Below are 22,516 nucleotides of genomic sequence, written 5' to 3' on the forward strand. Positions count from 1 at the left end.
CTCAGGGACACTGGTCTGCACACCGTGCAGCGGCCGGAGGAGGAGCGTCTACCCCCGCAGGAAGAGAAGCGCTTCACCACCTCAGCGGGGACAGACATGCCGCCATGCCAAAAAACACCCAGTCAGAGGCCCAACTCACAAGAGCACACTGCAAGCCCGCTAACTTGCTCCCTCTTATTATTAGTATTATTTTTTTTTTTACTTTGGCGCTAGTGTTTAATAGAAAAAAAGGTGCGCCGTGGGAACTGCGTCACCGTTACCATTGCCCGCTAACAGATCCCCAACTCACCACCTGGATCCTGAAACAGGGTGTGCACCCCCTCTCCAACCTCCTCACCTCCCCAGCCAGAACTGACACCGCCAGACTGGAGCCGTTCTGATACGGCCAGAAGAAACGTGGCTCTCTCTTTTTTTTTGTTGGTTGCTGCACATACACTGCCACAAGAGAGGCTCAGGAGGGAAAGAAAGGAAAGAAAGTCTCCAGGCGGGAGCAAGACAAGGACCCAGCACCACCAGGTATGTCTAAATTTCCTCAGGTGTGACTCAGCTTGGAATCAGTCACCAACTGGACCACGAAAAAGCTACTGGAACACAGAGATAACCGAAGTATGTCCATCCACCTGCTGGAGATAGAAGACAGAACTGGGTGGCTAGCACGTGGCTAGGTAGTAGTGCTCAGTTCTGGATTTTCTATCTCCACCTGCTGGTCAATGGACATAACTACCCACTTGTCCTGGAACAGTGGGATAGAACGTAATGGAAGGAAAAGATTCACAGATGTTACCTTAACAAGGGACCCTGAATATTTTTCCAGTAAAGACTTCATATTCATCATCAGGGCAGAATTAAGATCACAAGCATTTGGGGGGGGGGGATCAATTTTCATACAGATGTGGAGGGGCATAATCGTACGGGGGCGCCCATTTTTAGGGAAACCAATCTCCAAGGACGGCCCCGTAAAGCGTTGTCCCCGACCGTATTATTGAAACAAGATGGGCGGCCATCTTTCATTTCAATAATACGGTTGGGGACGGCCAAATCTCAACATCTGGGTCGACCTTAGAGATGGCCGCCCATAGAGATGGCCGACATTGGTTTTTGCTGATAATGGAAACTAAGGACGCCCATCTCAAAACCAGCCAAATGCAAGCCATTTGGTCATGGGAGGAGCCAGCATTTGTAGTGCACTGGTCCCCCTCACATTCCAGGACACTAACCGGGCACCCTAGGGGGCACTGCAGTGGACTTCACAAATTGCTCCCATGTGCATAGCTTCCTTACCTTGTGTGCTAAGCCCCCCAAAACCCACTACCCACAACTGTACAACACTACCATAGCCCTTAAAGGGTAACAGGGGGCACCTAGATGTGGGTACAGTGGGTTTCAGGTGGGTTTTGGAGGGCTCCCATTTACCACCACAAGTGTAACAGGTAGGGGGGTGGTAGGCCTGGGTCCGCCTGTCTGAAGTGCACTGCAGTACCCACTAAAAACTGCTCCGGGGACCTGCATAGTGCTGTGATGGAGCTGGGTATGACATTTGAGGCTGGCATAGAGGCTGGCAAAAAATGTTTTTTAATTTGTTTTTTTGGGTGGGAGGGGGGGTTGGTGACCACTGAGGGAGTAAGGGGAGGTGATCCCCGATTCCCTCCGGTGGTAATCTGGTCAGTTCGGGCACCTTTTCAAGGCTTGGTCATGAACAAAAAGGGACCAAGTAAAGTCGGCCAAATGCTCGTCAGGGACGTCCTTCTTTTTTCCATAATCAGCTGAGGACGGCCATCTCTTAACCACGCCACTGTCCCGCCTTCGGTACACTGCCGACACGCCCCCTTGAACTTTGGCCGTCCCTGCGACGGAAAGCAGTTGAGGGTGGCCAAAATCGGCTTTCGATTATACCAATTTGGCCGCCCTTAGGAGCAGGACGCCCATCTCCCGATTTGTGTCGGAAGATGGGTGCCCTTCTCCTTCGAAAATAAGCTGGCTAGTTACATACATATAGGGTCCCTTTTACAAAGCAGCGGGCGCTATAGAAATATATTTATTTTTGTACCCCTGGATTAGCATGGGAGCCCTTACCGCCAACTCAATGGCTGGCGGTAAAGGCTTCCCCCCGAAATGGCCATGCAACAAGTGCTTTACTTGCTGCATGGCCATGTCCTGCCAAAAACAAAGACCTACCCTATTACCCGCTGCGGTAAAAGGGGCCTCGTCACACATCAAAAACACTTTTGCCGCAGCTTGGTAAAAGGGGCCCATATTTTCTCAACACTATGATATCAGTAGGTACTAATATGGACGCGTAGTAAAGAGGACAAACAGAAAATCCATGTGGATTAGTCTGATGGTACAGCACTGTCACTGAGGATCTGGATTTCATTCCCAGATTAGGTCTTCTGCTTCACACAGGCTTGTGAAGTTGTAGAGGCAATATTCACAGCCTTTCGCTGGAGAGAGTCCCAATCATTTTACAGTGGTTTCTAATGGCCAGACTAAGACCCAAAATTTCAGGGTCCTGGAAGGAACCCTAATGTATGGCTCACAGCCGAGACCTGTTGCTGAACTGATTGGACCAGCAGCGGCAAGAGGAGAGGAGAGATTTAACAGGAAGAAAAATCTAACGGTAATTGTGAATGAAAAGTTTATGGTGCCAGAATCCTAGTTCTGATTCCAATCAAGCTATAAGCCAAAAAGAGCAGGAGGAAATTACCAGGCTTCAAAAAATGCATTCATTTGAAATGTGGTTACACAATTCTGAAAATAAGCTAGAAGTATGGGAATCCAAATGAACAAATACATGAGATGAGAGGGAGAAGTATCAGGCTCAACAGAAAAATGATAGCTTGCGCCCAAATTTGAGTGCACAAACTCAGTATTCTCTGCCGAATTCTATATATCGCACCTTAATTTCTATGCAGAAATCAAAGCATATTCTATAACAATGCATGTAACTTAATTGATTAACTAGCTAATCAGCGCTGCAAACTGGATGTTAACAAGCAATTATCGGCATTAATTGGCATTAATTAAGATTTACGTGCATAACTCACTAAGTATATTCTGTAATATGGTGTGCATAAAATTCTAAGCCGCACAGTTGAAAAGTGGGCATGGCATGGGCGAGGTGTGGGTGTTTCTCAAATCTTTGAGAATTATTATAAAATGCACCTGCTCTCCCCTGGATTCTATATAGTTCACCTAGAGATCCGTGCTGAAATCCAAGCGGATTCTATAACAGGGTGCGTAACTTAATTGGCTTAACAAGCTAATTAAGATTCATAACAGCACTTAAAAAGCAATAATGAGCACTAATTGGTAATAATTAGAATTTACCACATACAATTCGCTAAGCGTATTCTGTAATGCACTGCGCCTAACTTCTAACGTGTGCAGACAAAAAAAGGTGTAGTTATGGGGGGGGGGGGATGGGTGTTTTGTGGGTGTTCCAAAATTTACGCACAGTTATAGAATCTGGCCCTCTGTGCCTAAATCTACACACTGGGATTCACGCCACATTTTCACTTGTGTAAATGAAGGTGTGTAGTTTTAGATGCTACAACTGCCATCTAAGCGTATTCTATACACTGAGCCTAAATCTAGGTGCGGATTATAGAATACGCTTAGGCAGAAATGTTTTCCATGCTGACTTTTTAGGCGCCATATATAAAATTCCCCTTCTGCGCCTAATTTAGGTGTCAGGATTTACACCAAGTAAAACGTGGCGTAAATGGCCATGACTAAATTTGGTCACGTGGAGAGGCGCTCAGCGTACTTCTATATACCATGCAGAAATGTAAGCCTATTCTATAAAATTTAGGCGTATTTTTTTTCCTTGTGGAATTTTCAGGATATCCTATATAATAAAACTCACCTTCAACGTTCTGAGGACACTGACGTCACTGTCAGGTCCTCCGGGCACTTCCTTCCGGTTCGAAGCATTCGTGGTGGTGAAGCCACCGAAAACACAGTGTTGGGGCCCTGCCCTCGCGTCAAACGTGATGACGTAGAGGGCGGAGCAATGGCGTCAGTGGCTTCACAACCAACGACGCAGCAGATTGAAGGTGGGGTGCCGAGGTCCGCAACAATGGCGGCCAGTGCCATCAGAACGCCGAAAGGGGTGAGTAGGGGGGGGGAGGTTCGGAAGGAAACCGTGCTAGCGCCCGTTTCATTTGCGCAAGAAAAGGGCATGTTTTACTAGTATACAGTGGTGGAAATAAGTATTTGATCCCTTGCTGATTTTGTAAGTTTGCCCACTGACAAAGACATGAGCAGCCCATAATTGAAGGGTAGGTTATTGGTAACAGTGAGAGATAGCACATCACAAATTAAATCCGGAAAATCACATTGTGGAAAGTATATGAATTTATTTGCATTCTGCAGAGGGAAATAAGTATTTAATCCCTCTGGCAAACAAGACCTAATACTTGGTGGCAAAACCCTTGTTGGCAAGCACAGCGGTCAGACGTCTTCTGTAGTTGATGATGAGGTTTGCACACATGTCAGGAGGAATTTTGGTCCACTCCTCTTTGCAGATCATCTCTAAATCATTAAGAGTTCTGGGCTGTCGCTTGGCAACTCGCAGCTTCAGCTCCCTCCATAAGTTTTCAATGGGATTAAGGTCTGGTGACTGGCTAGGCCACTCCATGACCCTAATGTGCTTCTTCCTGAGCCACTCCTTTGTTGCCTTGGCTGTATGTTTGGGTCATTGTCGTGCTGGAAGACCCAGCCACGACCCATTTTTAAGGCCCTGGCGGAGGGAAGGAGGTTGTCACTCAGAATTGTACGGTACATGGCCCATCCATTCTCCCATTGATGCGGTGAAGTAGTCCTGTGCCCTTAGCAGAGAAACACCCCCAAAACATAACATTTCCACCCTCCATGCTTGACAGTGGGGACGGTGTTCTTTGGGTCATAGGCAGCATTTCTCTTCCTCCAAACACGGCGAGTTGAGTTCATGCCAAAGAGCTCAATTTTTGTCTCATCTGACCACAGCACCTTCTCCCAATCACTCTCGGCATCATCCAGGTGTTCACTGGCAAACTTCAGACGGGCCGTCACATGTGCCTTCCGGAGCAGGGGGACCTTGCGGGCACTGCAGGATTGCAATCCGTTATGTCGTAATGTGTTACCAATGGTTTCGTGGTGACAGTGGTCCCAGCTGCCTTGAGATCATTGACAAGTTCCCCCCTTGTAGTTGTAGGCTGATTTCTAACCTTCCTCATGATCAAGGATACCCCACGAGGTGAGATTTTGCGTGGAGCCCCAGATCTTTGTCGATTGACAGTCATTTTGTACTTCTCCATTTTCTTACTATGGCACCAACAGTTGTCTCCTTCTCGCCCAGCGTCTTACTGATGGTTTTGTAGCCCATTACAGCCAACAGGAGATTGTTTGTGCCAGATTATCTCCTCCTCCTCCTCAGTCGGTGGCTGCGGGCGATAGAAGGAAGGGGTGAATCACTTCTGCACCCATTCAAACATTGCAACCAGTCACTCGTACACATGTAGTCAAGCGCCACCTAAATCTACTCACTCTGTCACAGAATTGCATGTACATACACCCCAGTCTACACACTTGTAGATACCCATTACCCAGAGCCTTCATCTAAAAAGAGACAGGCCAACCCAATGTGCAGGGACTGTGCTGTGTAAGGCACTTGAGAAGCTGCCTGGCAACTTGCAAGAACTGAGTGTCTCAAGCATAGTGAGTACATCAGATAACTACTTTAAATAGCACAGATTATATATTTAACGCGATGAATAGACTGCTTCTGATGTTTGAGAAATAATTTGCTATGGTTATCATCTAGGGTCACATGAATTTTTGACTGGTAAAATGGGGTCACATCAGAAAAACATTTGGGAAGCACTGGGCTAGCTATTTTATTCCATAGTTATATCAACAGCATTTACCTTTGTCCTTAAAAGCTTAAATGTTCTTGCGGAAACTAATGAATAGAACATTTAGTTACAGAAACCTGTATGATATACCAACACAAATGTTAATTTGACATTCTCTATGCATTGTGAACTGACAGTCTAAAAAGTTTCTCTCTGTGTATTCTGTATCTGTTTTTCATACAGGATTAAAGAATTACAAACCAAGTACGATGAAATCATCATTTTGTGGTGCTCCTTTCATTTGGAAAGCAGAACATGCAGATCTTTCCAAATTTATACCACAGCAGCCCTGCTAGAAAACCTCACTCACTGGTTTTCAATTTCGCTCACTGTGGAGGTGAATCTCACTCTTTCGGATGGGCCATGATCTCTGGGATCATGATGCTCAGAGGACTGAAGAGGGTGAATACAAGTGTGAGATATCGTATAACATTATTCCACAGAGAAAAAGATAGACACATATGCACAAATAACTAAAACCCACAAGCACACAGTGGTTAGTGCAGTGGACTTTGATCCTGGGGAACTGGGTTCAAATCCAACTGCAGCTCCCTGTGACTCTGGGCAAGTCTCTGAACCTTCCATTGCCCCAGGTACAAATAAGTACCTGGATATAATATGTAAACTGCTTTGAATATAGTTGCAAAAACCACAAAACGGCAGTATATTAAGTCCCATCCCCTATATATCACTTCTCATATACCGTTCACTCTTCTCATCTCCCCAGAATACCACACAAACATCATAGCAGAATTCAGAAAATAGTCTATTCATGTTACACTCCACACTTCCTGGCATTTAGGAAAACATATATATTTTTGTTTTATTTGTACCCCGCGCTTTCCCACTCATGGCAGGCTCAATGCGGCGGGCAATGGAGGGTTAAGTGACTTGCCCAGAGTCACAAGGAGCTGCCTGTGCCGGGAATCGAACTCACTTCCTCAGTTCCCCAGGACCAAAGTCCACCACCCTAACCACTAGGCCACTCCTCTAAACCATAGTTCACAAGGAACGCATTACCAAAAGCCGTGAAAACAACCTATGATCACCTAAACTTCCGGAAATCATTAAAAACTAACCTGTTCAAAAAGGCATACCCTACCAACCCAACTTAAATGCCTGTACCCTGCAACACAACAAAACCAAAGCTCGTAATGGACATATAATAACTCTTCCTCTCTACGATTCCCTAATGTGTCTGTACACACAAACCTTATTCTACCACAACATTACTGTATTTATTCATACCGGAATTAGTGAACGCCTTTACGGTACTATGTAAGCCACATTGAGCCTGCAAATAGGTGGGAAAGTGTGGGATAGAAATGTAACAAATAAATAAATATTCCTCAGCACTATCTATGCATCAAAGTCAACAACTGAAAAGCTTATTTCCAAAACCTGCTAAGCCCATATTAGTTGTATTGGACTAGCAGGTTTTGGATATAAGCCCTTCAACTAGAAATGTAGTGATACTTAAATGATTGCTTAGCCCGTACAATTGCTTATCAATTGAAAAATTATTCTTTAAAATAAGAATGTTGCCTCAGGCAAGACATGTCGATAGGTCGTTCCGATGCATCCCTTCTTTGTTCTGCATTCATTTCTTAGCTGTACTTTTATTTTGATTTAGCAAAATACACAGCTTAGCAATTTTTTTTCCATATATTTGTAAAGCTTTTATTCCCTCAACCCTTCTTAAATGGGGATACATTCATATTTGCAGGTACTGCATGAGTAAAAACAACTGCACGAGGCTGCCTAGGAAATCAATTTGTTACGTATTGACTGAAGTAGTCAGAGGAGACCGATATACTTGAATAATAGTATTATACCTTAATAGAAATTCCATTGAAAGAATTTCAACATAATGTTTTTTAGACTACTCTGTTGTTTTACTTCTCTAGTGCTGAGCGTAGGCAGAGCGTTGTGAGGGATACAGCATACAGGCAAAGGTCCCAACACAGGTGTTCACGCAGCTGGGTCTGTTGGCCACAGGAAATTTAGGAGGCCAGATCTTCAGGCAACATTGATAGCTGTGCGGATCGTCCCAAAGCTTTATGGTTACAGATTGTAAGCAAGAGGTGCTGGATATGAATTAATACAGGTCTTCTGTGTACATATCTACCCAAAAAAGATACAGTACAAATGAAAAAAAGAGATATCCAAATACAAGGAAAAACATCTTCCACAAAAAGAACAAAAGGACAGGGGTGGAAAATACCACACAAACACAATGTAAACTGGAGCAAGACAGGAAAGATTCTTCAGAGAACAGATGACTGCTGATGACTTCACTTCAACAAAAATAATCTTTATTCCACAAACAATCATACAGATGCTGACGGCATGACCCACCCTACAGGTGGTCAAGCTATATGGATGGTAGTTGATCTATATACTCAGTACTGTGGACAGGAACAACTGGGCAGCCTAGATGGGCTGACTGTTCTTTTTTCTGTTGTCATCTTCCCCATGATTCTATATAAGTCATCCAGATCTGGGTGTGGGTCCCAGATCCGTGTGTAAACTAATTAGTCAATTAAGTACTAACAATCCATTACTGCAGTTAACAAGTACTTAATTGGCGGTAATTAGGAGTTATGTGGTCCTATTTATGCAGCTAACCTGGCCAGTTAAGTGCTGAATATTGGCACTTAACCAGCCACGTGCTGACTCCACCCCCATAATGCTCCCAAAATAGCAATTTTCAGTTCAGCGCTAAGATCCACTAAAAATTAGCAGTTAGGCCTGACAGGCAATTTAACCAGCCAGGAGCTATTCTTTTGTATCTGGGGCAATGCAGGGTTAGGTGACTCGCTGAGGGCAACAAGGAGCCACAGTGGGAACACAAGGAGCCACAGTGGAACTGAACCCAGTTCCTTGGTTCTCCACCCACCACACTATAAGGCTACTGCTCTGCAATATCTATCCCAACCTCCGCAGGGCACAGTTCATCCACCACTGCCCTTGAGAAGCTGATTCCTGAAAAAGCCCACCACACCTCAAATAGGAATCACAAATGACAGAGATCGTGAAAAATGAGGATAGGATTTAAAAGGAAGGTTACTTGTACCTCCACAAGTGTACAGGACTGCATAAATAGAATATTTTTTTTATAACAAGTTGTATGTGCATACAAATAAGTGATGGACAGAGGTGGGTTTCCCCTACTTCAATGGTACTATCTCCACCTCTCTCTTCTTGCTCTCCCTCTCTTAATCCAGTTATTCTCCCACTCCTCATTCTGGGCACTACTTCCTCTCCTCTACTCATTTTCTTTCCCTTACCTCTTTCTCCACCCCTCCAGGTACTCTTTCCCTGTACTCCCTCTCTCCCTCCTGTCACTTTTACTCCCTTTCCTCTCACCCGCTCTCTCTAGGCACTCACTTTCTAACCCTTCTCTGCAGGTACCCTCTCCCTCATTTCTTCTCTCCTCTATATTGCTTTCTCCCTCCATGCACACTCTCCTCTTCTCTCCTTCAGGCATTCGTTCCCCTCCTTCCTTTCTCCAGACACATTCTCCTTTCTACAGATAATATTCTCCTTCCTCTTCCCCCTCCAGGGACTCCCTTTCCCTCCTTCCTTTCTCCAGATACATTCTTCTTCCTCCACGTACATTCTCCTTTCTCCAATTGACATTCTCTTTCCTCCACATACATTCTCCTTCCTCCAGTTACATTCTCCTTCTTCTACAGGCAATCACTTTCTCTCCTTCCTTTCTCGAGATACATCCTCCCTCCTATCCCTTTTAGGCACTGTCTCCCCATACCTTCTGGCAGCAAATACTTCTCAGGCCACCCCAGACTTTCTCACTCATATTTCCTATTGCAGCTTCTCAGGCCACCCTGAGCCCTGTTCTTGACCCTACCACTGAAGGAAGTGTGAGGGCAGAGGGCACCCACTTCCCTCTCTGTTTCACTCGCTATAACTTTCATTACTTAACAGTTGGCAATTGGGTCTCTCTCTGGCTGGTGGGGCTTTGGAACCTCACCAACATGGGGGCTTTTGGAGGCAATTCTGTAGCATGGTGCCTCCATTTAGGCAGCTTACAGCCTGATGATCAGAAGTCCTCCGCTGTTCCAAACAGCGCTCTAAACATAGTGCTGGAACAGCGTGGGGCTATAACATCCTATTATCAGAGCTAGTAGCATGCAAATTTAGGCACGCTATTAGTTCTGATCATAGAGTAAAAGTACAGGAGGACTGTGCCTGAGCATGGCACTCAGGCACAATCCTCCTGAACTTGTTGACAGGTCTGGGCTATTGATCATGTTTGATTTATTCTTACTAAACACCACCGTGAGTTAATTCCTTCAAAGAGGCGGTACACAAATCCTGATAAATAATAAATATAAAGCCTGGACCTGTCAAACACAGGAGCCGAAGGTCTGTGGGACCCCCAGACCACCTTCCAACTGCAAAGCCCTGTTGGCCAAGTGCCTCACCGTAAGCCCCCACACCCCCTCTCAGGACAGCAACATGGGAGCTGGAGGTCCAGCAGATCTTCAGTCCTCCCGACCCTCCCACCCCCCCCCCCCACACAAGGGCATAAGTTCCATAATTGTATTTGCAAGAAAGACTGCAAAATATTTTGCATTTTCTCCCGGATTCTATATATCATGTTGAGATTTCCGTGAGGAAATTGAAGCATATTTAACAACAATGTGCATAACCTAATTGGTTAACAAGTCAATCAATGCTGATTGCCAATTAACAAGCAATTATTGATACTAATTGGCATTAATTAGAATTTACACGCAGAACCATCTAGGCATATTCTATAACATGCTGTGTGTAAATTCTAAGTCGCATAGTTGAAAAGGGGGCGTGTGGCCATGGATGTTGACTGGGTGGGTCATGGGCGTTTCTAAAATCTATATGCGTTGTTATAGAATATACCCGCTCCACACCTAATTTAGGCATCGACATTTGCGCCAGGTTTCACTTGGGGTAACTGCCCGTGACTAAATTTAGTTGTGCGGACAGGCACGCAGCATATTCTATAAACTGTGTGGAAATTTTGGCTTATTCTATAAAGCAGCCTAAATTGAGGCATACTTTATAGAATGCACTTAGGCAAATTTCATTTTGGCACCAAAGTTTTAGGGTGTTGATATATAGAATTTAGTCCTTTATGCAATGCAATCAAGTAAATGTGAACTGCAATTTGAAATGTGGGCAAAATGCAGTAATAAACTGAAAAACCATGCAAATCTGCTCATTGCCAAGGTTTTCAAGCTAAATTTTGCACATAACTTGCATAAAATCTCTAGAAGGTGATACTAAGATTTTTCTGATAAAGTCAGTGCTTTCACAACGGCTTTAACACATGAAAATTACCATGCAACTCATTTAAATATTACACAAATATCCCAATGTTTTGCTTTTGCCAAATACAAGGCTAATACAGGAGTTTCTACCTATATTTGCGGCTGTCATTTCTGTGAGACACGCTCGGCTTTAAGATTTTTTCTGTCCAAATTCGGGGGCATTGGATACATATACATTTTATTCTATTTACATTCAAACCCTGACCCCTGAGGCAGGCGTTGCTTAACGCCGAAACACGGCCCGTGTTGGGTCCTTTATTAATAAAATACTCCTGTTGTCTCAGTCTTGAAGGCCCAGTGTTGCTTTTTTTGTCTGTGTAATTTTCTATCTATGCTGGTTACCCTCTCTGTTTTGGCATGAGAAAATACCAGGCCATACCTTTAGTCTTTGGTCGTTGTCTTTGCTGCAATTTGTGCAAGTCCCCAAATAAGAAATATGTTAAAAAAAATAAACTTTTCAGCTAATCATGACAGAAATATCCCTGTACAAGATTGATTTTTTTTTTTTTTAGCTGAGTGCATTTTCTGAAATCTGTAGCAAAAGTAAATTCCCATAGGAATGCTGATTCTCAACTACACATCCATTAGTACACTGATGGGTTCTACATTCAATAGGTTTCCACTTTATGGGTAATAAACCAGAATTTATTGTATTGAACTAAACCACACTCAATAATAATTAAAGACCAACTGCAGTTATCACTAGTAAATACCATTATGGCTGGCTCGTATTGTTTTAATGCCTAATACAAGAAGAAAAAGGTGACAGTCATGATTGACCTAAACCATAGTATTTAGCCACTAAGAAAACACAAAATACAAATATTTTTCTGGAGCATTAGAACAAAGGTTCCCAGAACTGTCCTGATGTGAAGCGGTCTGTTTATGCATTCCAAAAATACTAGGACTAGGGAGCATGCGATGAAGCTACAATGTAGTAATTTAAAACGAATCGGAGAAATGTTTTCTTCACGCAACATGTAATTAAACTCTGGAATTCGTTGCCAGAGAATGTGGTATAGGCAGTTAGCTTAGCGGAGTTTAAAAAAGGTTTGGACAGTTTCCTAAAAGAAAAGTCCATAGACCGTTGTTAAATGGACTTGGGGAAAATCCACTATTTCTGGGATAAGCCAGTATAGAATGTTTTGTACTTTTTTGGGATCTTGCCAGGTATTTGTGACCTGGATTGGCCACTGTTAGAAACAGGATGCTGGGTTTGATGGATCTTTGGTCTTTCCCAGTATGGCAATACTTATGTACCTATGTCCTGCTGATCCCACAGCCATCAGGTTTTCAGGATTCTCACAATGAATATTCATGAAATCATTGGTGTACTTGTCTGGGACAACTGCAACAACCATTATGCCAGAAGCGGAAGCCTAAGAGAACAATTCATGAAATAAATTTGCATGAATTGGAGACTAAGGAGGGAATTCATCAAGGTGCGGTAAGCACCTTGATTTCCGATGGGATTCAGCAACGTGCAGGACCCTCAGTCCAGCAGGTTGCTGATTCTGCTTTAAAGGAATAATGCTCCTTGCGAGCCACCTCGCAAGCAGCATTATTCCAGCAGCCCAACCTCATGCTCTCAGGCAGTGAAATAATCCCAATTTTACCATTTTTTGGCCCTAATGTGACTTGCGGTGTATCACCACAAGTTGCGTTAGGCTATTTGCATAGTGACAAATATCATCATGGTAATTTTAAGTCAGGCAGTGTTACGGCCCTTTAAGTTCTGTTAAGGGGCAAAACATGCTACTTAGGGCCCTGTTTACAAAGGTATGTTAGCGTTTTTAGCCCGTGCTAAAATTAGTGCTCACTAACCGTATACATGCCCATAGGAATATTACGGGTGTCTACACAGTTAGCCATGCATGTGGTAAAAAACGCTAGCACACCGTTGCAAACAGCCCTTAAAGCCCTAATGCTGCTTCATGAATTCAAACCCCCCCCCCCCCAAGGGCCTTAATGCAGGATTTTATTGCAGGGTACCTGCAAATTTAATGAGGCACTTATTGGGGCTGTTCCCACTATATTTATTTCAGGTCATGCATTGATATTCATATTTTGTAATTAGTCCAATCACTAGTCTTAAGCCGAATCGATTACTGCAATGGCATATACGCAGGGTGCAGAGACCTACAAACTACAAACTGCCCAAAACACAGCAGCTCGACTTATCTTCGGAGCATCAAAGTTCGACAGTTCCAGACCTCTTCGTGAGAAATTACCCTGGCTTCCTGTACAGGAGCGAATAACGTTTAAAATTTGCACCCTAGTCCATAAGATCCTCTACGGAGCAGCTCCAGCATATATGGATGCCCTTATTACAGCATGTTGAATGCATGGCAAATGCAACGAAGCCCATAGGAATTGAATGGGTTTCATCACATTTGCCGAAATGGAATCGCTAACGCATTTTTGTAATAGGAGCCCTAAGTTTCAGAAAGAAACGACCTGTTTTTTCTTTTTGAAAATTAACAACACACCTTAGAAGGCCCTGGGTTATTTAAAAAAGTTCCTCCCTGCTGTATCTATAAAGAAAAAAAGTTTAGGGGTCCTTTACAAAAGCCCGCTGAAAAATGGCTTGCGGTAGTGTAGACACAGGTTTTGGGCACGCTCCAATCCATTTTTCAGCACGCCTGTGAAAAAGGCCTTTTTTGGGGGGGAAGAAAATGGATGTGCGGCAAAATCATAATTGCCGCATGTCCATTTTGGGTCTGAGATCTTACCGCCATCCATTGACCTAGCGGTAAAGAATCTGGGCGGTAATGACCTACGCTTGTCAAATGCCACTTGGCGCACATCCATTCCACAAGACCAAAAATTTAAAATATTTTTCATGCGTGCGTATTGGACGCGAGCTAAAAAATGAAATTACCGCAAGAGCCACGCGGTAGTCAGGCGGTAACTCCATTTTGGCGAGACGCTTACGCGGCTTAGTAAAAGGACCCCTTAGTGAATTGGGCTCTTTGATAACCTAGTCACCATTAACCACTCTTGGAACTAGAATAACCTACTTTATTTAAGAAAGAAAAAAAATGCACCAAAATAGCAATCAATATCACACATCTATTATCTCTGAGTAACATGATTACTGACCCTGACTTGCTTCCTTTCACAAAATCATATCTCTGTCAGCTCTCATCCAAACAAAATCCAGCCTCCGAGATAAGGCAAAATCCATAGGAGGTTAAACAAAAGCAAATCAATATCTTCCAGCCAAAGGACAATCTTTGAGTTATAGTACAAAAGGAAGAAAAACAAAACTACCATTTTGTTGATTTGAAAACACGTGTGTACACTGCAGATTCCTCAACCAAGATATCTAAAAATAATACTGGACAATTTCCACAAAAAGAATAACTATAACAACATTAGAAATAGTTTAAAACAATTTGATATACCACCCCGTTTGCGAACAAGTCAGAGGGGTTTACATTAAATAAAATTCAGACAGAAAAGAACGCCAATAATAAAAGTAAAGCAATTCATTCCAACTAGGTAGCCACGGCCACCCCAAACATACAACCCTATCCTCTACCAAAGAGACAGCCAACTCAACCCTAAAAAATAGGATTCCAGCCTAGTTTTGAATAATTGATAAGATCTTCTTCACGAATTTCCAATGGTAACTGATTCCACAAATGGTTGGGGGGGGGGGGGGGGGGGGGGGGGGGGGGGAGGATTACAAAAAAAAATGTTAATTTCTATCTACAACTCAATAAAATATAACACATATAAAAGAAACTCTCAGGGCCTTGTTTACTAAGGTTGTGCTAGAGGCGCGTTAGCATTTTTAGCGCGTGCTAAATATTAGCGCGCACTAACCTTGTAGATGCCCACAGGAATATTATAGGCATCTACACAGATAGCACGCGCTAGGCATTAGCACGCGCTAAAAATGCTAACGCGCCTCTAGCACGGCTTAGTAAACAGGGCCCTTAACCTTTCTATTGCTTGTCTAAAGTTTGAGTTACTAAAATCATTCTTTTTTCTGTCTTTTTATTTCAATTATTCTCTTTTTCTTAATATACCTAGAACATGTATGAATCCCATTTGGTTTCCAGATTACAGATTTAAGAGCCCCTTTTACTGAACCATGATAACATTTTCAGTTACTGTGGGTAACATTGGGCCATAGAATTTACATTTATATGTCTAATTTACAAAATACGGTAACCTGCACTTCTAAATCCTACACTGGAATTCCATAAAGGAAAGTAGCTGTGAATGTTCCTCTGTAGAGCAGACTCCTACTGCGCACCCTCTGGAAGCCTAATTGTAGGCACCCTGTTATAGAACTGTATTCATCGTGTGACCATTAGCATCATTCCTCATCCAGAGCATATTTTGTCATCTTCCTCACTGGTTAGGGATATGCATCCTCTGGCACGCAATCAGGGGTCCTTTTTCTAAGTATGGTTTTGAGGCTCAGCTTCCAGCTCTGGTTCCAGCTCCCAACTCAGCCTCTGCTGGCAGCCCTGGTTCTAGCTTCCAGCTCAACTTCAACTTCCTGCCCTTGTTCTAGCTTCCAGTACAGCCTCAGCCTCCAGCACAGCTCTCGCTTCCAGTCTTGGTTCCGGCTTTAGCAAAGCCTCAGCTTCAAGCACAGCTCCTGCTTCCAGCATAGCTCTAACTTCCAGTCCTGGTTCCAGCTCCATCACAGCTCCTGCTTTCAGACCTGGTTCCAGCTCCAGCACAGCTTCAGCATCCAGTTCTGGGTACAGCTTTCCTGCTTCCTTCGATGCCTCTACTGAAGCAATCCCACCCACCACTTGCTACAGTCCTGTCTGTCCCCTGGGCAGGCAGGTAGTACAGTTCCATCACGGTCCAAGGGCTCACTCATCCTGAAATGTGACACATCACTGACGTGGGCTTGGGCTTATTTTATCCAGATTTATAACATGAACCATGATTTTGGAATTACTTGAATTACCTTTGACTATTCAGTCAAGCACATAGAAGCATTCTGAAGTGAAAAATAATACTATTCGTAGACTAGTGGTTAGTGCAGTGGACTTTGATCCTTGGGAACTGAGTTCGATTCCCACTGCAGTTCCTTGTGACTCTGGGCAAGTCACTTAACCCTCCATTGCCCCCGGTACAAAATAAGTACCTGAATATATGTAAACCACTTTGAATGTAGTTGCAAAAACCTCAGAAAGGCAGTATATCAAGTCCCATTTCCCTTTCCCTAGTTGAGATTCTACATGGAATGTTGAAACTATTTGTAGATTCTACACGGAATGTTGCTACTATTGGAGATTCTAGATGGAATGTTGCTACTATTGAGATTCTGTTGCTACTATTTGAGATTCTAGATGGAATGTTGCTACTCCAGTAGCAACATTCCATGCAGAAGCCTGCCCTTGCAGATCAGCAACGCGGCCGCGCAGGTGTCTGTTTCTGTGAGTCTGACGTCCTGCACATTTCTACATGGAATGTTGCTAGTGGAGGAGTAGCCTAGTGGTTAGTGCCGTGGACTTTGATCCTGGGGAACTGAGTTTGATTCCCACTGCAGCTCCTTGTGACTCTGAGCAAGTCACTTAAACCTCCATTGCCCCTGGTACACAATAAGTACCTGAATATATGTAAACCGCTTTGAATGTAGTTGCAAAAACCTCAGAAAGGCGGTATATCAAGTCACATTTCCCTTTCATGTCTACGAGAGTTTTACAGTCATTACATTAGCATATCATAATTTTTTTTCTAAATAAGAGATTGTTATGCTTGTGAAAACCTATGAAGATGCTCTGGAAGGACCTCAGTTCCCTACTCGCTTCAAATATTATTGTAAGTGACCCCCATTAGCTACCAGTGAGAGTATCTGATAATAGTGATCACACTATTTATGCAAATGTGTATAATTAGTAAAGCTATTATCATCTTGCCTTTGTGTCAGTAATTGCATCACCATAAACATAATTTACAGCCCTCTGAATGGTACATTAGAAAACAGAGACAACTTTCTTCCAATTTCTATCATACCAAGGGTACAAAAGGTTGCTCAGTATTTATATATTGCTGATGATACATGCGTTTTAGTGAGCTGATGTTTCTAAAAAAACCTTTTGATCACAGAATACTGGGAGACCCACATATTTTACTGTGCATTGACTGTATAGACGTGGACTAACCTTAGATTCTAATCAAATTTTGCACCATTAATTCAGAGTAGTATTGTGAAAGGCTCATTTTTGTACTCTCCTGGCAAAGATGGTAATCTCTATCGTGATCAGGTCACTGAAAAGTCCAGAAGGACTCTCTTTGCCATTAAAACGAATCGGAGAAAACTTTTCTTCACCCAACGCGTAATTAAACTCTGGAATCCGCTGCCGGAGAACGTGGTGAAGGCGGTTAGCTTGGCAGAGTTTAAAAAGGGGTTAGATGGTTTCCTAAAGGACAAGTCCATAAACCGCTACTAAATGGACTTGGGAAAAAAATCCACAATTCCAGGAATACATGTATAGAATGTTCGTACATTTGGGAAGCTTGCCAGGTGCCCTTGGCCTGGATTGGCCGCTGTCATGGACAGGATGCTGGGCTCGATGGACCCTTGGTCTTTTCCCAGTGTGGCATTACTTATGTACTTATGCCTAAAATACTGTTGCTCTCTGTCCACTCTTCTCCCCCTCCAAGTTCTCTAGTTTATATAACTTAACTTAAATCCATTTTTGTACATCTCACTTAGGGCCCTGTTTACTAAGCTGTGCAAGAGGCGTGTTTGTGCTTTTAGCACGCACTAACTGTGTAGGCGCCCATGATATTCCCGTGGGCACCTACACATACCGCCGAAACACAGCCCGTGCTGAGTCAAGTGGATATCTGAATTATTTTGCTGAAGGAAATTTACATTAAAGGACATTTGCGCACCATCCTTGTTTTCTTGTTTCTTTGGTCATCTCTACTCTTTTGTGTGCTTGCTCTTTTGCTTGGCTAGATACGTGTCTATTTGCATAACATCGCTGAGGCAGAATTTTGGCATTTGCATGCTCATGTGCACACTTAAGTGTACATATACTATTATTCTAATGAGCTATTTGCATAGTCAGCATGCAACTGTTAGCAGGTGCTTCACAGGCTTACTCGTCTGGAGGGCAATTCTAAGAAGGGGTACTTATCTGGAGTCTAATTTAGCATGATCTGACCTATTACAGTAGTATTTTATAAATGAATATATAACGGGTTTCATCTTCTTTCCAGATGCATTTTGGAAAACAGAAGCAAGAAGTTCAAAAAAAGTTCTGGGTCTGTGATAAAGGGTCAGGATCAATGCCAGAGCAACAACAAAAAAACACTATAATGTGAATAGCCAAGTTGCCAATGAATTCTGGTAACTAACATTTAACAAGTGCCTGCCATACATTATTCCTAATTATGAATTAAAAAGAAATACCTCAAAGCCAAGACACCTTATGATCACAAATATCACAAACATTTTGAAACTTTAAAGTGGTACCTGTTAGATATGATGACAGAAACAAAACAATGCATTCCATTTTTGATTGATGGTCATGATGAAAGAAACGTTTTGAGCAGCTCCTTAACGGGAAAGTACATTTAAAGATATAACATTTAAAACGTACACTATAACATAATTCAATTTTCTCAAGAATCCAGCTTTTAGCCTCAGCGTATTTCTGATATCGTTTGCCACAGAGTATGATCTGTCCTAATAAAGTTTATTACACCTCATTCCCAGAGTGGTCTATACTTGTCTGATTAAAATTTCAACAGTGTTTCCTTCATCTCCTTAAAAAAAAGTTAATGAATTAATGAATCTTAAAGGACAATGAAAAAGCCGGAGAAAAGAAGGTGTCTTTCCAAGTAAAGAGAGAACTAGGTAGATTACAGCTTAATGACTTTGGAATAATGGAAATTTCACTATTTTCTTCACTGCCTTAGCTCAGCTAATGTCTTCATTAATGTCTACAATCTCCAGTGAATAATAGAAGACAATGTCACATCCATCTTTGTCACATCACAATAAAACGAGTTAAACACAATTCAGCCACCTGTCGTCTGCTAGTCAGGGCCACAAGTTAGAATTAGCTCAAAATCAATATCACATACATCAGACCCCTTTTGGTAGAAAAGCATAAGGCTTACTGCATTGACAAACTCTTATGTAATTATAGTAATAAAAAAATCCAAGGCCAATTGTACAACTATTTTTAATCAAGTTGATGCAAGATTTGTTCACCCTCTAGCTCTTAAAACTTAGCAGTACATGATCAAGTTTGTGGAGGAGAGGGCTCATGAGAGCTTGTAGCATTTCGCACGTTATGAATCTTAGACCTGTGGTTATTGTTCTTTGCACAGTTTAGTTTAGTTTTTTTTTTTTATTGTATTTAAATCCCACTCAATCTTGCCATTCTTGGTGGTGGAGGCATTCACTCATGGTGGTTTACAGCAAGAATAAGTCAAACATAACAGACAATTACAGCAGTAAAATTATCCAAATAGCAATTGTATGCTACATTGCAATGACAACACAATATACAATGACACTTTTTAATAGCGTAGGGTGTAAGCAAAGATGAAACATATAGAAAGACAAGACCGTGTAACAGGAGTAAGAAATAAGGGGGCTAATCTAAAGAAAGTTGCACGTCAGGTCAGAAAGATGCTCGAGTATTATCTGAGCTAGGGCAGGAGTGGTCAAGCATGTCCAGTGTCACTCCTTGAGTTTGTGTGACTAGAAAGTTAATTACTTTATATCTTTAGATTCCTGTTTAATTCAGTTGGTTAATCTCTATTATGTCATCCATGTTCTTTATGCAATATTAATTGTTATCTTCCAATCTAGTATCTACCAATAACGATACATTGTAAGCCACATTGAGCCTGCAAATAGGTGGGAAAATGTGGGATACAAATGCAACAAATAAATAAATAAATAGTATTCATTTTTACTTTTCTTGGCCACCTACAGTATTTTTGGAATACAATAAAACCTTGGTTTTAGTTGACTTCGGTTACCGTCGTTTTCGTTTTTCGTCGTTTTTTTCATCCAAAATTTTGTCTCGGTTTTCATCTCTTGCCTCGGATTTCGTCTTCAGCTGGCAGGGTCTGGAAGATGGAGAGAACAGCGCCAGTAGCACAAGTGACGTAACTGCTGCCGCTGCAACTTCAAAATCGCCGGCACGTTGCCGGTCCTGATGAACAGGGGGATACTTTTCCATCCGCGCTGCTTGGCGCTATCTACACCACTAATAGTATAGGAGGTGGGGGGAGCCGTCAGCCTTTGCGCATGCTTTGAGAAGAGAGCTGCTGCTGTCGGACACGCGTGCGCCGCAGGACAGAGAAGCCGGCAACACTAGCTGCTTTAGCGCCGCTGCACACCCATCGAGCTTGGCAAGGTGAGCAGGGGGAGATCGCCTCCGCTCGGTAATCGGGAGGGACTGAAAGGGAGTGTCGGGGAGGGTCAGGGTGTGGATGCTTGCCCCGGTCAGCCCCTGGGCCTGTGTCGGTGAAAACTACAGGTAGACAGAGGCGGCCAGGGCCCAGAGCTGGGTGCTCACTGACGGTGATTTTTGTATTGTGCAGCACATCCTGGGAACGTCTGTCGATTATTGTACTGTACTTCTTATTGCCTCGGTTTTCGTTGGTTTCGGATTCTGCCGATTGTTTTCGGATGGATTACCGACAAAAACCGAGGTTTTACTGTAGAATGAATTATCAATGCAGATAGAAAAAATATAATACACTTTTCTTGTATAATCTGAAATATCAAAAGGAAAAAGAGGGTCCAAAGTACAGCAATCCAAACAAAGCAAAATAAAGCATAATAGGGCCTTTCAGGAGTGGGACAATCAGGGGTTCTTTGACCCGACACGGGCCGTGTTTTGGCAACAACTCGCCTGCATCAGAATCACTGGGTATCTTAGCAAAACAATGTGGATCCGCCACTTAAATAAATCAAGTTAATGCGATCCCACTAAATTCCAAATGTACATTCGTGGAATCCAAATATCAGCTGAAGTTTCACAGATGCGAAAATACGCTGTCAGAAAAAAAACGCCAAGTAAAAATATCACCACACACGTTGAGTTGCTAGTTTTAGATTTAGGGGCCTTTTTACTACACTGCACTAAAAAGTGGCCTGCGTTATTATTTATTTATTTATTTGTTGCATTTGTATCCCACATTTTCCCACCTATTTGCAGGCTCAATGTGGCTTACAATTTTCAGTCATGCATGCCATTTCAGAGACAGATACTATTACTAGCGTGTGGGTTTCCCGCGGGTTTAGGCCATATTTAGCATGGCATTTTCCCTTGTTGCAATAATGGCCATGCGCTAATTTTCCCATTAGCGTGTGGCCATTAGCATATGAACCCTTAATTACACCTGTTTTCTAGGCGGTAAGAGCTCACATGCTAACCACACACTGATCAGTTAGGGGCCCTTTTACAGAGCAAGCGGTAAGCCCAACGCAGGCTTACCGCTCGCTCTTCCGAGACCACCACCGGCCCAACGAGGCCTCCAGCTGTAGTCCCGCCACACACACGTGCCACCTCCGGAGGGAAAAAGAAAAGCCCCGGAAATGGCTTGTGCAGCGGTAACCCAGCAGTAATCGGACATCGCCGCATGCTGCCCGGTTACCGCCGGGTTAGTGCGGGAGTCCTTATCACCACCTCAATGAGTAGCGGTAAGGGCTCCCTGTCACATGGCCATGCGGTAAGAGTTCTCTTACCACGTGGCCATGTGTGTCTGGGGTCTTTTTACCCAATGCCGTAAAAAGGGCCCTGGTGCACAGGAAAAATGGCCCCTGCTGCTTGTGCAAGGCCCTTCTTTCCGCAACTTGGTAAAAGGAGCCCTTAGTGCACAGCGATGTAACTGCGCTAACTGATTGGTGCTGGGCACACCTACTCTCCACTCCCAAACATGTCCCCCAGTGCTGAAATATAACATTTATTTTTTAGCGCATGGGAAGCACACACAGTTGCCAATACTAGCGCAGGACACCTCAGCACACCCAGCGGTAGTGGTTTTTAACCTGCGGTAAGCACGTTTTAGTGTTTACCACAGCTTAGTAAAAGGGTCCCTTAGGGCCCTGTTTTCTAAGGTGCGCTAGCATTTTTAGCATACACTAAAAATTAGCGTGTGCTAATGCTAGAGACGCCCGTAGGAATATACGGGTGTCTCTAGCATTAGTGCATGCTAAAAATGCTAGCACACCTACAACACTGCTTAGTAAACAGGGCCCTTAGTTTTCGGGGGGGGGGGGGGGGGGGGGTTAGGATATTTTTATTTCAACCTCTCAACTTTATTCAAATAAAC

This window comes from Microcaecilia unicolor, chromosome 7 (assembly GCF_901765095.1).
Source record: "Microcaecilia unicolor chromosome 7, aMicUni1.1, whole genome shotgun sequence".
NCBI classification, from domain to species: Eukaryota; Metazoa; Chordata; class Amphibia; order Gymnophiona; family Siphonopidae; genus Microcaecilia; species Microcaecilia unicolor.